General features: G+C 45.3%; 1 protein-coding gene across 1 annotated transcript in view; it reads right to left on the bottom strand.

Moving 5' to 3' along the window:
• The window catches only part of LRRC75A (leucine rich repeat containing 75A), an 805,747-nt gene that overhangs the window by 713,967 nt on the left and 76,926 nt on the right, over window positions 1-14,854 (bottom strand). The window lies entirely within an intron of this gene.

Genomic DNA, 14,854 nt, shown 5'->3' with positions numbered 1-14,854 from the left:
AGGGTATTGCCTATGGGGTGTGCTATTTCCTGTGCCTGTTCATTAGAGGCGTTCAACTCCTTTTTTGCAGTGGACTTTTACAAAGTTGAGCGGGCATCAGGAAGTGTCTCAGTACCTAGATGACTTTCTTTATGTTGGAAGGGCAGGGACTGGAGAGTGTCACAGAGCTATGAGATGTTCTGAGGTCATGGCAGCTAACTTCGGAGTTCCATTGTCTCCAGAGAAGACCGAGGTGAGGGTTTTGACCTTTTCGGGCATTGAACTGGATACTGTGAACATGACTGTAAGACTTCAAGGGTTAAAGGTTCAGGAGATTAAGACCCATATTTATACTCTGTTTGCACCAGATTTGCGTCATTTTTTTTTTAACGCAAATTCGGCACAAACTTAACTCCATATTTATACTTTGGCGCTAGACCCGTCCGGCACCAAAGTTATGGAGTTTGAGTCATTTTTTGCACGTGAAAACCTACTTTGCGCTAATGACATGCAAGGTAGACGTTCCCGTGCAAAAAATGACTCTACTTATCCTCCGGCGTCAAAATGACACACAGGAGGAGGCGGGTTTTAAAACATGGCGCCCAGTCGGATTTGTGCCGTTTTTTAACGCCTGGGTCAGGGCAGGCATTAAGGGACCTGTGGGCTCATTTCCATGGTGGGAGACCATGGAAGCAGTCCGCAGGTGCCCTTCCCTGCACCCCGGGACACCCCCTGCCACCCTCGCCCACCCCTGGAGGACACCCATGGAAAGGGGACCCATCCATGGTGAATGCAGGTAAGTGCAGGTAAGTATAATTATATATATAGTTTTTTTAAAGTGGCATAGGGGACCCTAACTTGGGCCCCCCTACATGCCACTGTGCCCAATGGCCATGCCCAGGGGACAAAAGTCCCCTGGGCATGGCCATTGGGCAGGGGCGCATGACTCCTGTCTTTGCTAAGATAGGAGTCATTTCCATGGGGGTTGTGTGTCAAAAAATGGCGCAAGTCAGGTTAGAGCCAATATTTTTTACTCTAAACTGACTTGCGCCATTTTTTGACGCACAATCCCCAGTCTTCCCTTCGCCTCCGCTGCCCGGTCAGAGTCATTTATTTTGACGCTTACCAGGCCGCAGCACCAGCTAACGTCATTCCATAAATAAGGCGCCCGGCTGGTGCGTTGGAATGGCATTAGCCGGCGGTAAACTTTTTTACGCAAATCTGCCCTGGCGCTGATTTGCGTCAAAAAGTATAAATATGGGCCTAAGAGTTTTCTAGTGAGGTGATAAAGAAGAGGAGGCTGGAGTTCAGGAAGATACAGAAGTTGCTAGTTTTTTTTATTTCGCCTGCAGAGTTGTTAGGGAAGGTCGTACTTTTCGCAGAAGACTGGGCATGGCCATGTCAGGTGCCACCTTACCCGATCGCAGAATATGGATTTTCTTGGCAATAAGGGCAGATCTGTGTGAGTGGTGCTCCCTTGTGGATGAATTTAATGGTGCGTCTATGATGTTTCATGGGGAGAACACAGTATGGCAAGTGCAAATTATTTCTGATGCAGCACGCACTTATGATTTTTGCCTATTTTGGGATGGACGATGGTGTGCGGAGATTCACAACACAACAAGATGATGAACGGAGTGATAAAATGTTTCATACACTCACCCGAGTCACAGATCTGGGTTTAACCCATCATTCCTTTCCTCACCATGCCACCCCAGTTTAGATCCAGCCATATGCAAATCACTCTTGACCCAGCTCCCCAAAGGAACAGTCCAGCCTGAACTGGCAGGCTAGGTCCTCCATGGACCGGAAACAAGCATCCTGGGACCAGTTTCGGGGTATCACTCCTCATCAGCCAAGCTAGCATGAATCCAGTGGCACAAAGGTTTAACGCCCACGACCATTGTTGGCAAGTTGGCGGGTTTGTCATTTTACGGCAAGCTGTATGGGGGTTTCGATCCGGTGAATGGCGATATTCGGAGTAGGATGTTGGGAGGCTGGGGAAAACAAAGTTTACCTTGCTACGATGCTTTTGAATTAGCCTTGTTCAGGTTGTGTATGTTTTCGGATGTTTTTTGGAGCGTTTATGGCGTCTGAATCACTGGGAGCAGAGCGTGAGGCAGGAGTGAGGCATGATGATGAAGTACGGACCAGCTGGGTAGGGGTTAGTAGATATGGCTGCATGATGGTGGTCGACTGGAAGCGTGTCCGGTGAGTGAATAGCACAGGTTTCAGCTATGGCCAGGTCACAGATATGAAGTAATATTTTGTCACGAGGGAGGGGACAAGGTCACATCTTTTCAGATTTTGGCAATATTGTGCAGGGCTTTGAAGAAGCTGGGTCTTGATTCTGTGGGTTTTGGGACTCACTCCTTTAGGATTGGGGCAGCAAATGTGGCTGCGCAATTAGGGTGGAGTTTGGCTCAAATTCGCTAAATTGGTAGATGGAAGTCGAGGTGCTGTGAAAGATCCGTGCGAAAGTGAAAAATGGGGAGCACTGGCAGTAGGTTGGAAGGGTGTGTTTTTTGTACTAAAGGAGGCTAAGCTACTGTTTTTTCCGTAGGGTGTGTGAGCGGCCCAGGGAGACATAAGGCAGTGATGTAGATGGGGGTAATTTGTTTATTCAATGGGTGGCTAAAAATGCTGAGCATCAAATAAATGGATGGAACCTGGGGCTGCCTAGCAACAGGCATGAGGTGCTTTGGTGGGGAAAGAGTGGTATGAGATGGGGCAATTTGTTGCCTTTTTGTTTGGCTGTTAAGGTGCCTAAATGGGGTTACCCGGACCTGTTGGTTATTCACCTGGGAAATAATGATTTGGTCCAGTTATCTTTGACTCTACTGCAACAGATGCAACAGGACTTGGAGTTATTGAAACAAAACTTGGCGGGGACTTGCCCGGTATGGACAGAATTTGTGCCACATATCAAAAGGAGGGGAGCAGTAAAGCATGCGGCCATTGACAAGGCCGGGAGAAAGCTCGTCCGGACAATGAGGGTTTTTTGCTTGGCAAAGGACATTAAGGTTGTGGCACATGGGGGCATCAAGGAGGATGAAATTAAGCTTTTTCGTTCAGATGGGGTTTACTTGTCTAATCTAGGCAGTGCTTATTATATATTGGAGCTGAGGGATTTGATTAGACAACCGTGGAATGAGCGAGTTTGCTGCAGAAAGGGTGCATGCTGAGGTGATGTGTTGCAGTAGTCGGAGGTAGGGCAGTAAGATGGGTGGAGGTAGTTGGGGGGTGGAGAGTCAAATGTGGGCAGATCCACACCTCAGGGGGCAGGGGAGTAAAGAGCGCAGGCGAAGGACGTGTTGTGGGATGTTTGGGGCAGGAGGATGCTTGGCGGATGTTTGGGAAATGAAGTGAGGAAGAATGGAAGGAGGTATTGTGAGAAAGTTGAAAGGAATGTGTGATGGAATATGGTGTGAGAATGGTGGGGTGGAAAAGGGGATCATGGTTAATATGTTTGATATTGTTTTAAATGTTATATTGGTTATATATTTTTGCAATCCTGTCCTAATAAGTGGCCTTTACACAAATTGCTCGAGTACGGAGTGTGGTTGCCTCACAAAGATAACACAACATCTGCCTGACCTAAACACTAACCCTTTCACGTGCCTTTTATTGTGGAGCAGGATAAATGAATTCCTTAGTGGCCCGCTTACTCCCTCACACATTCGCTCTACCCTCGTCAAATAGTCAGAGCAGTGCAGTAAAATTCCACATGGCTAAGCTGTATCACTGAGCGGACACCCCAGTGTATCAATGTACAATCGGCTTGCATCCATCCTGCTGCAAACAGTATCAATGCGCTAGGGGCTTCCGCCGAGTTACACTCAGCTCATGCAATGAGATCTGGGAGGCACGCAGTAGCGACTCACTTCGGTCACAAGGGGTGGGACTGGTGCGGTGTGCGGGGTGGAGGGAGTGGGAGGGGGTAAACGTTATTAAAAAATAGGCAGGCACAGGTTTCCAGCCTGCCCTGCGGCCAATCGTGACGTTGCTCAGAGCAGCGTCAGGATTGGCTGGGCACGCCCAGCCAGGGCACTCCCAGGCAGACTGGGAGCCTGTGCAAGCTCTCTCCAGCCTGGCAACTGGACAGAGCCTACTGCGCATGTATGTTTGGCTGGCCTGAAATGGCTGGCCAAACACACATGCGCACTGAGGGGAGTGCACAGTCCCCTCACTGCTTGTCACCCCGTGGCCACGCCTCTTTAACAAACGTTTGCTAAAAGTTTTGCAGCTTCTGCTGCTGGCGGGTGGACGACGCTCCTCCGCCCTAACAGAGGAGCCGCCCCTGGTGACACGTGCACGTCCTTCAACTGCACACATCACGCACCTACTGGTGCGGCCTTCCAGGACATCAGCTGCCTGGCAGCACCAGTAAGTGGACTCTGCTCTGATTCATGAAGAGATGTCCCCGGAGTTAACTGAAAAGGTCACAAATGCCAGGAAATAATAGACAGCGTCCAATGAATATTCCTTACGGTAATGAGAAAGAGGGCGCTTTCTGAATTGGCTGGAGCGTGGCAGCAGAATATTAATGTTTAAGATAGGCCTGGTGATGTACAATAGGCTTTCCCAAACAGAACTATCACTGAAAGCCAAGGACAAATTGGCCTCTCCTTCATCATCACAATAATGTAGTTATTCCTTCATGAGGTCCCTTACTGCTTTACGTGAAAGCGCTATACAATAATTATAGATGATACAGATGCCACAATAGCATAAACAAAATGCTAACAAAGTAGAGAAAAGATTAAAGAACAAGAATTTAGAACAAGAAAGGGACTCCAAGCAGTGGCTAGAAAAAAATGCATTCATACTAATAATTGCTCAAAATAGAAAAATCAAAACTGTACTAAAGCCGCTCAGAGATATAAAGTAGGGAAAACTAGCCATTTGTTAGGTCGCAGCCTGTCAGGCAGCGCAGTGAAGTACTTACTGGGGACATGTCAACAGATGACCTGGAGAGCAACTCTGCATATTGCTTTCTATTGGCGTTTTTTTCTATCACTCTTATTTTCCTGCTTTCTGTTCAATAGTTGTATTTGTTTTAGCCCATTTATCAAGTGTATTCCGCTCCTGTGGAGCAGAGCCTATTTACTATCTCTCTGATTGCCTCATTTTATCCTTCCACAAGTGTCAGGGACTCTTTTACGTTTTCAAAAGCCACACCCTGAGAGTGCATGTTTACCGCATTCCTTGCATTTTTCCACTTCTCCCAGCAAATTTCTTTTAATATTATTATTATTCAAGTTCTACTTTCAACATGTTTTTTCTTTGATCAGCTCTCAGTGCGTTTACATGTTTATACAGATTTGCCCTTCCACTTGCTCTCCTAGGCACTATCGGTTTTAAACAATTTATGGCCTTTCCTATACTTGTACATGCATATTTCATTTTTTACCTTTAAAAGTATCATCATTTTTAAAAAGTTAACAATGCTTTCCTTAAGCATTCCATGAGAGTGCACGCGTCCCTATGCTTCAGCGTATCTGCCTTATTCTCTCAGAACAATTCTTTTCAAAGCATTATAAGAAATTTATTTTCGTCAACTTTGTCCTTTGAGCCACTCTTACATATGCTTTTTTTTCTATACAGCTTTTTCCTTCAAGCTGCCCTCCTTTGTGCTTCAACTCCATGTTGCATTCTATTGCTCTCTCACTTCCACCCCTCCACATTGCTACGTCTTGTCCGCTTCCCTCCCTGAACCCTCTGATTTGCTCCCCCCACTTGCGACCACACCCCGTGCTTCTTTCGCCTACCCTATAAGTTGCTTAAACCCCATTCATTTTCCACATCTTTGTCCTTTGAGCGGCTCTTGAATACGCTTTTAAATTTATACATCTTCCATCTTCGAGCTCTGCTCTTGTGTGCCTTAACTCCATGTTGCGCACTAGTGCTCATTCGCTCCCTCCCCGTCCACCTTGCTTTGTCTTGTTTGCTTCTCTCCCAGCGCATCCCTGTTTTGCTTCTCCCACATGCAATCTCCGTGTGGCTCCTCCCCCACATACCCCTGTGTTGCTTCCACCCGCCCGTTTGTGTTGCTTAACCCCTATCCTCCTTTTGCTTACCATCCACTTTTTTTCTCCCCATCCCTGTTCTTTCCCTTCGCCCACATGTGTTACTTTTTTTTTGTTTACCAATCCAACTCAAAACCATAAACAAAAAGAAAACAAATGCTTATTTAATTTTGTAGGTGTGCTTCTGCCAACAAAATGATGCAGCCGGGCATGTAGCCTTTTTTCCTGTTTATTCGTGTGCTGCACAGTATCAAGGATGCTAGCTCTAGCATGTAGAGTTAGACTGGATCTAAAAAGCTGAATTTCAGTAACTATAGGAGGTAGAGCTCCACTAGCTTTAACAAGTAGAGCCCCGCTAGTTCCAACAAGCAGAATCCTACCCACTAGCTCTAACAAGCAGACAGAAATTCACTTCACTAGCTCTAACAAGCAGACGTTTCCTAGCTCTAACAAGGAGCGCTCCACTGCTCCTAACAAGCAGAAGTCCACTAGCTCTAACAAGCAAAACGCCACTGGCACTAACATGGAGCACTTCACTGGGTCTAACAGGCAGAAGTCCACTAGCACTAACAAGCAGAACTCTACTGGCTCTATCAGGCAGAAATACACTAGCACTAACAAGCAGAACCACGCTTGCTCTAACAAAGAGTGCTCCACTGCCACTAACAAGCAGAAGTCTCTAGCTCTAACAAGCAGAACTGCACTGGCACTAACAAGGAGTGCTCCACTGACTCTTAACAGTAAGTAGAATACAACTGGCTCTAACAAGCAGGACTCCTCTGCCTCTAACAGTTAGAAGTCCATTTGCTCTAAAAAAAGCAGAGGACCATTAGCTGTAACAAATAGAGCACAACTTCCTCTAACAAGCAGAGAGACTCCACTCCGCTAGCTCTAGCAAGCAGAACTTTACTATATCCAGAAAGGAGAGCTTCATTATCTCTAACGGGGGCGTCATCCTAAAATAAAACTGTGGCGCAAAAAGTTTTATTGTAGCTTTTTAGAAAGTGTCAACACGGTCAAAAACCAAATGCCCATCCAGAGGATGCACAGTCTTTCCTCTTGTATGAAAGAAACAAAGGGAGTCAAAAGTGCACCAGTCTTGAGTTGAGAGGCCGCTGTATATACTTGAACCATAACTAATTAAACGTATGTACTCTGCATTTACTCAAAAGAAAAGAGTCAATTGGTAGCACATTTAACTATAACATCTAAAAGCAAGGAGCTGAAATTACTATATATATCTGTATAAAACCCAGTGGCAGTCACCACTAAGTAGTTATAAAGTTATAAAGGCACTTTTTGTGTTGCTAATAACTTTAACACTGTTTGACAAATCTCCACAAAATGTTCGAAAAAAGGTGCTTCTTTTTTACTAGTTTGTGCATGGAAAGGTTTGTGGTGATCATTGAAGTAGAGGCGGAGAAAAAAAGGGGGGCCCAAAACACAAAATCGCCTTGCATTTTCCATAGACCTCTTTAGACAGGGCTACAGCAAAAACCACTGAACAGAATTACACCACAAAAAATAAAAAATAAAAAGTCGGCAATTTTCAGTGCGATCCCGCGGGATCCCAAAAAAATTGCAGCCGGAGCTGCATTCTTCAATTATAGGCCCCAGGGAGCCATCTCCGAGGACACATTGTTTATTTAGGGGAGGGGGACGCGTGCCCAGCCTCCTCAAGCAATTATAGGCCCCAGAGAGCCCACCCCGAGGGTGCATTACATAAGGGGAGGGGATGGGCTCTTCCCTCTCTGCTTAGAAAAAAAAACAGCCTTGGGGGATGGGGTCCCCAGGGCCTAATAAGGCTTGGGGAGAGGGTCAGAGCAGCACCTTTCCCCTGGGAATAAACACAGGCTCAAGACTCAGGGAAGGGTGTCCGATGGCCCTCACCTGTAAAAAAAAAAAAAAGAAGAAGGCTTCTCCCAGGGCTTAATAAGGCGCAAGGAGGGAGCCACATGGCACCCTTCCTTTTAAAATACATATGGCCCTGTGGGTGGGGTCCCAAGGACCTAATGAGGCTTGGGGAGATGGGGGCCACATGGTGCTCTTCTGTTTTTTATTGATATTACCCCAGGGGATGAGATCCCCGCAGCCTAATAAGTCTCGGGAGAGGGGGTGCCCCCTTTTTTGTTGTATTTGGCACTGGATGGGATCCCTGGGCCTGAAGTCCAACTTTACGCTGCACTTGGCAAAGGCGTGCACAGCATGGGGTTGGCTGCCTGCTGAGTATTTGGCTGCAGGCCCTATGGCCATCCGACTGCTGTGCATGGCAGTGGGGCGTTGGGTGTACGTATGCTAATAAAATATTACTTTATGTTAAAAATATCCTAGAAATTCACTGAAAAATAAATAAATGTTAAAGTAATGTTATAGTTAGGCATGCTAAAAATATCTGGGTTTTTTAATGTATAAGTTCACAGAAAATAACAAAGGTTGAAGGAGTGTTCTAGTTAGGTGAATATCTCAGTGACATCATTAAGGTTTTGAACTAAAAAAACAGAATGAGCCAAACTATAACTTGTGCCCCTGCCATGCGCTGCTTATGGCTTCAATGTTACATCACTCATGACATGTTCTATGACATCATTTATTACATCACTCATGACATCTCAAGTTACATCACTGATATCATCCAAACTTATTTTGCACACATTGCTCTATAAACTAGTATGGCTTTGGAGGCCTGAAAGTAATTACAAAATAGCTCAAGGTAACGTGAAGCATCATTAATACCATCATTAGATGTAGCAAGAATGTGCTATGTGCATCATTGACCCTATATCAGGCACTTTACGGGTAGCCTAGTTCACATTAATAGTGACCACAGCTATAAGGGAAACCCTAATTGGGCACTGTGTGTAATATGCATACAACTGTTCAGAGAAAGCCAATTTCTTCAAAATATTCAATATCTGTTCCAAAATGAATCCCTAGTATGGACGCATTGTATGCGTATCAAACCCCTCACAGTCACCACAGCCATATTGAGAAACGCAGCTGATATGAGTAGAAATGTGGGTACTGTAAGCAGTGTTTACTCTATGTGGAGTTTACTCTCGACCACACTGTTTGTAGACAGCTGAACTCTCATGAGAAATACACAACAGAGTAGTAAATAGTATGTGCTAAGAACAGTGTACACTGTATGCAAGACTTGTAAAAAGTAAATAAAAACACTATTGGCGTAAAATAGCCACAATCTGAAGGTGCTAAAGATCATACAACTTGCAGCCTTTGTATTGTGTAGATACTGATACTGTGCAGATTACAGATAGACTCCTGAAGCAAAACAAGCACTCTAAATGGGTTTGTATATTATGTAGAAATTGTCATTCTAAGATGATTCGGTCTAAAAACTCAAGGCTGCTTACAATACTTAGTATCTACTACAGGGAATCCGTGCCCTGTTGGAAACTCTTCTGCAGAGCCAGAAAAACATGTATGGATCATAATGAACACCAGTCTTCAAGTGTCACCTGCACACAGAGTTACTCTTCGACACAAAGATTTTGTCCAATACCTCTACACAGCAATGATGCATCAGGAACACGTGTGTGTGAAGACTTACACCCATTAGCTGGACACAGGCTGTAAAAAAATTAGGTGGAAACGTAGTATGGTAGTTACCTGCCACTATGTAAAAAAAGCTATAAAACAAACTAGCACACTCATAGGATGATGTCACCAGTGATGTCAACAATGATAATTGAGATGTAATCAGTGATGTCAAATGATGTCATAGAACATGCCATGAGTGATGTAATAAGTAAGGTCATAAGCAGTGCATGGCGGGGCACGAGTTATAGTTAGCCATACTAACTACAACTTTTGAATGTGTGCTTTTTTTAGTTCAAAACGTTAATGTTGTCACGTTGTCACTGACATATTTACCTAACTATAATGTTACTTTTTCAGTGGAAAAAAAATATATGTATAGATATATATAAATAAAACAGTTGCAGTCACCACTGTGTAGTTATAGGTAGGTCAGAGTTTCCATAGGATGAGCATTTTTACTTTTGTGAATAAATTCTTCAGGGTAATCTGTCAAACAGGGGCAATTTCAATAGATATGTTTGACCAGGGATACAGAAAACACAACTGAACAGCAGAAAGCTAGACCTTTACTCAGAAAGTCTGCTTGTGCTTTTTGTGATTTGATGTAAATAAGTTTGTACTTTTTTGAAACATTAAGGCTAACAAAATAAAGATATTTGAGAGGGACTTGTCCAAATATGCGATCAGTGGATACTTTGAAGGAGTCTAGACAATCCTGATTGGTTGGTCACGACCTGAACAATATATGGTGGCAGCCATTACAGGACTCAGGGATATGTTAGTTCTGTCATAGAAATGATGGTTAGTGCTTGTAGACAGGAAAATTAGAACACACTTTCTATCAGCTTTCAAATATCTTCCTCATTCATTTCAGTAAAACAGTTTAGCAGGTAGCCTAAAACATGTACTTTCAATACCAGTGGCAGCCTGCCAAGTAACACCCGGGCCATCTGCAGTAGTTTCACCATAGTGTTCTATTGAGCAACTACAAAGCTAACATTCTGTTTTTATGACAAAAGTGAGGCACATTTAAATGCCAGCTTGATGTTGATAGAATCAGAGCTGTAGAACTGAATGCATTTCCTCCAATGGATACTGCGGTACATTAAGAAATGAGGGAGCTTGATAAAAAAGTCCCCCAAAAAGGCCACCGTACAAAAAAGAACCCAAATGTAGTCCAAATAGGGCCCAGTGATAGAAATGTGCAAAATGCTTAAGTAACTCAAGAAGCAACAAATAATCAAGTGATCAATTGGAGAAAAAAAACATAAAAATAGCAACTTGTTTAAAAGTCCTTAGTCACTATTTCATAACTCAGAAATTGTGTCTTAATTTTAGCTCTCGAGAGCACTGACCACAATTTCTACAAGAAAAAGAACCCCCTTATTTTGGTCATTTCTAAAAGAAATGGTTTAGGTTTTATAGCTTAAATTCCATCAAGATGACTTCAGGTGTACCACACTCTTGTAATAAATACAAAATTCTAGCACTATAGTTCTTCATTAGAACACTATGAGAAGGTAGGTGGCGGGCCACTTACTGAGACATCAGAGGTCAAGAGGGAAGGAGCAGGGGCAGAGGAACCAATCTGATCCCAGCGGGGATGTGGGAGGGGTGCCGTGGCAGCACAACAGACCACGCAGGGCAGGTAGGAGGGGCAGTAGCAGAACAACGGACCATGAAGGGCAGGAGGGAGAAGCAGTGGTAGCACAATGGATCATGCAAGGTAAGCAGGGAAGAGGGGGGAGTGGCAGCACAGCGGACCATGGATAGCAGAGCAGTGCAACATATCATCGAGGGAAAGGGAATAAGTTGTGGCTTCTGTTTATGAAGTGGATGGGTTGGAATGGCAGGGAAATCTGGCAGAAAAGCAATGGGGTCATGACTGTAAGATGGTCACACCTATTGCTGCCTTCTTTTATGAAACACACCTCTTCGACCAGGGTAACCAGAAGGAAAATAAATACCTCTGCACCCATTCCCACAAAAAAGGGCATGATACTGGAAAAACAGAGCCTGAGGTGAATGAGGACAAAAAAAAGAAAATATCAACGAGGGCAGGAGGGAGGGAGTAGGGGCCTGAACTCTGACAATGGATCGCATGGGGAAGGAGACAGGGTCAGCAAACTGACCACACAGGGCAGGGAAGGGGCAGTGTTAGCACAACAGACCGCACAGGACTGGTCGGAGGGTCAGTGGCTTGCAGCAGGGAGGGGGCAGGGGCATGTACCAAAACACTGAGGTCCTCATTACGACTCTGGTGGTCCTAGGACTCAAGGTGGCGGTTGGTCCGGCCTCCACATTACAACCATGGCGAACGTGCCACAGTCAGACCATCGACACTGCCACACTGGCGCCAGCCGACAGCCTGTTGGTGTGAATCCGCCAGGGCAGCACTGCTAGTAGTGCTGCCCTGCAGATTACGACCCCCGTGTCCACCAGCTTTTGCATGGCGGTTCCACCGCCATGCAAAAGGTGGCAGAGACAGGGTGCCAGGGTGCCAGGGCCCCATGGGGGCCCCTGCACTGCCCATGCACTTGGCATGGCAGTGCAGGGGCCCCCATGGGCAGCCTTGTCACGCTTTTCACTGCCTGATCTACAGGCAGTGAAAAGCGCGACGGGTGCCCGTTGCACCCGGCGCACCGCAGCATTGCCGCTGGCTCCATTACAAGCCAGCATCATTGGTGTGGGTAGTTTCCTGCTGGGCCAGAGGCGGAAACAGTATTTCTGCCTGCTGGTAAAGCGGGAAACTCATAATAGGGCCAGCACGCGGAATACCGAACTGGCGGTCTTCTGGAAGCGTGAATTTGGCAGGCAACTTCCGACACGCGCCAAACTCATAATGAGGCCCTGAGGATTAGGAGGAGGCAAGGGCATAAAGCTGACCACGCAGGGCAAGCAGGAGGGGCACTGGTAGCACAACAGACCATGGAGGGCAGAGGGGAGCGAGAAGGGCCCGCAAATGAACTAGGGAGGACAGGGATGGGGCAGGAGCAGAAAGCAGATCATGCAGGGCAGTGGGAGCACGACACACAACGGAGAGCAGTCAAAAAGGAGGGAAAGGGCAGGGCTATCAAGCTGACAACTTAGGGCAGGTAGGAAGGGCAGTGCAGCACAATGGACCATGTAGGGCAGGCAGGAAAGTTAGTGGCAGCACAACCGCCCATTGTGGCAAGAGGGATGAGGCAGGGGCATGCAAAAAGGACCACCGAGTGCGGAAGGGAGGTAGTAGGGATTGGAATCAGACAACAGTGGGTAGGGAGCAGGAACAGGGTCAGCGAGCGGACCCCAGCTGGAGGGGCTGGGGCAGCACAAAGGACCATGGAGGGTAGGACTTGAACAGAGGAAGGCAGGGGGAAAGGGGCAGGGTGGGGGCACAAGATATAGTTTGCTCATTTAACTATAACTGGCAAATTTCAGTGTTTTTGTGTTAGCTTTTAAGCATTAGTTTTGAGCATATTTCAACACCTAACTAGAGCACCACTTTAACATATGTTTTTTTTAATGACTACAGATATGCAGATAGATAGACTGACAGGCAGGCTAACATTATTGCTATATATATATATCTCCTTTCTCCAAATGGCCCCTGTGTGGGCGCACTCCATTTAGTCGGTGCTCGTGTCATGGACGGGCCAACCCTGTAATTATTTGTCCACCAAATGACACAATGTCATACACGCCACTCACAGGAATCCTTTTGTTTGAATTTTATTCTTACACCAAAAACGAGTAACAAAAACACCACCAACGCGTTTCAACCAACAAAGGTGGGTTAACCATGCTGGACACAAAGGTCACATTAACTACATTTCCCAGAATCTGGGCAGTTATCAGGTGATAACCAGTTTCCAAGGTAGCACGATCCCAATGCAAGTTGTGTCAACTCTGTCAGAAGAAGGGAGACAAATATTACTTCTTCTCACCAAATATCATATTCGGAACAATCCCTTGTTACGCCTTCTCACCAAACATTGTCTAGAGCCCCCTGCAACAGCATGACTGGCTGCTCTACAGAACTGGCAGGCATCACAAAAGAACAAGATTCTGTACTATGATTAACAAAACTATTTGCTAGCTGGTTTTCATGCACTGATACATTTCAGCACAAGGCGCAGCGAGCTTTGAATCGTGAAATCGGAGCCGGTGGAAGAGAGTCTTTATCTCCACCGCTCTGCTTGCCGCGGAAACTGAAACATCAAGATAAGGCTGGGACAGTGAGTCATTGCACCGTCTAAAATCCAAGATGGCGGAGTTAAGGCCCGAACGCCAACGGCTCCATCACATCAATATCTATCTATTAATGAGCTTGTCCGGAAGAAGATAAGTAACCGAAAAATGGCAGGCCTGTGAGGGTAAGTACTGACAGCGTCCAGATGGAAGGCATTTTACATCAACCCGTAAACAGAATTTTTATTGGAGACAAACTACTGATCAGGAAACTGGCACACGTTACATTGTCTGTGAGTCGGAGAAAGCATACAGGCCAACAAATTGATACAGAAGAAAGCAGGACATTTACAAAAAAATAATAATCTAAGGCAGTGGTGCATAAACTGTGGTCCGGGGGCACCTGGGGGTCCACGAAGCCTACTCAGGGGGTCAGCGACTGCTTAGAAAATTAAATAATATGGACAGAAGTGAATATAAATAAAGAAGAAAAAGCTACAATTGAAAATGTTAAAACATTCTGTAAATGTGAAGGAGTTTGAATTGGAGACTAAAAGTTAGTTTTCTCAGATTGATGTGTGGAAACAGTGTAAGTGCATCAAACAGAACACAGTATGGAGGATGGGTGACCTCAACTGAATTTAGAAAAGCTCCACCCTTCCTATCAAAATGTGATTTTTTTAAATTTGTTTTTAAATTAAATAAAATATCTCATAATTTGTGTATTTGTTTGCTGAATGCTTGTTTCCGCATTTTGTGTGCAATGTTTGTTGTTCTTATCATTGAAAATGCTTAGCCCGGGGTTCTCGACTTCCAGAAATGACTCAGAGGGAGTCCCCAGATTCCAACAATGATTCAGTGGGGTCCCTTGTTCCAGTAATGATTAAGTGGTGATCCACAGAAGTCAAAAGGTTAAGAACCTCTGATCAAAGGAATGTATTTTCCCCATTGACTTGTGTTAAAGTGGGGTTGATTTCAGACAGGAGAAAGATACATTTAAGCCATTTTGGGATTTTAAAAAATCGAGCCTCTACTGCTTGAACCGGGTCTGTTTGCACGTACTGTACACGGCAAACCCAGTGAGCTTGAGGAGAGAGGGTAGAGTTTAGGAGTAGAAA

Source organism: Pleurodeles waltl, chromosome 3_2 (genome assembly GCF_031143425.1).
Source record: "Pleurodeles waltl isolate 20211129_DDA chromosome 3_2, aPleWal1.hap1.20221129, whole genome shotgun sequence".
NCBI classification, from domain to species: domain Eukaryota; kingdom Metazoa; phylum Chordata; class Amphibia; order Caudata; family Salamandridae; genus Pleurodeles; species Pleurodeles waltl.
Note: the sequence above shows the minus strand (reverse complement) of the source record. Positions and strands in the feature narration are given on the sequence as shown.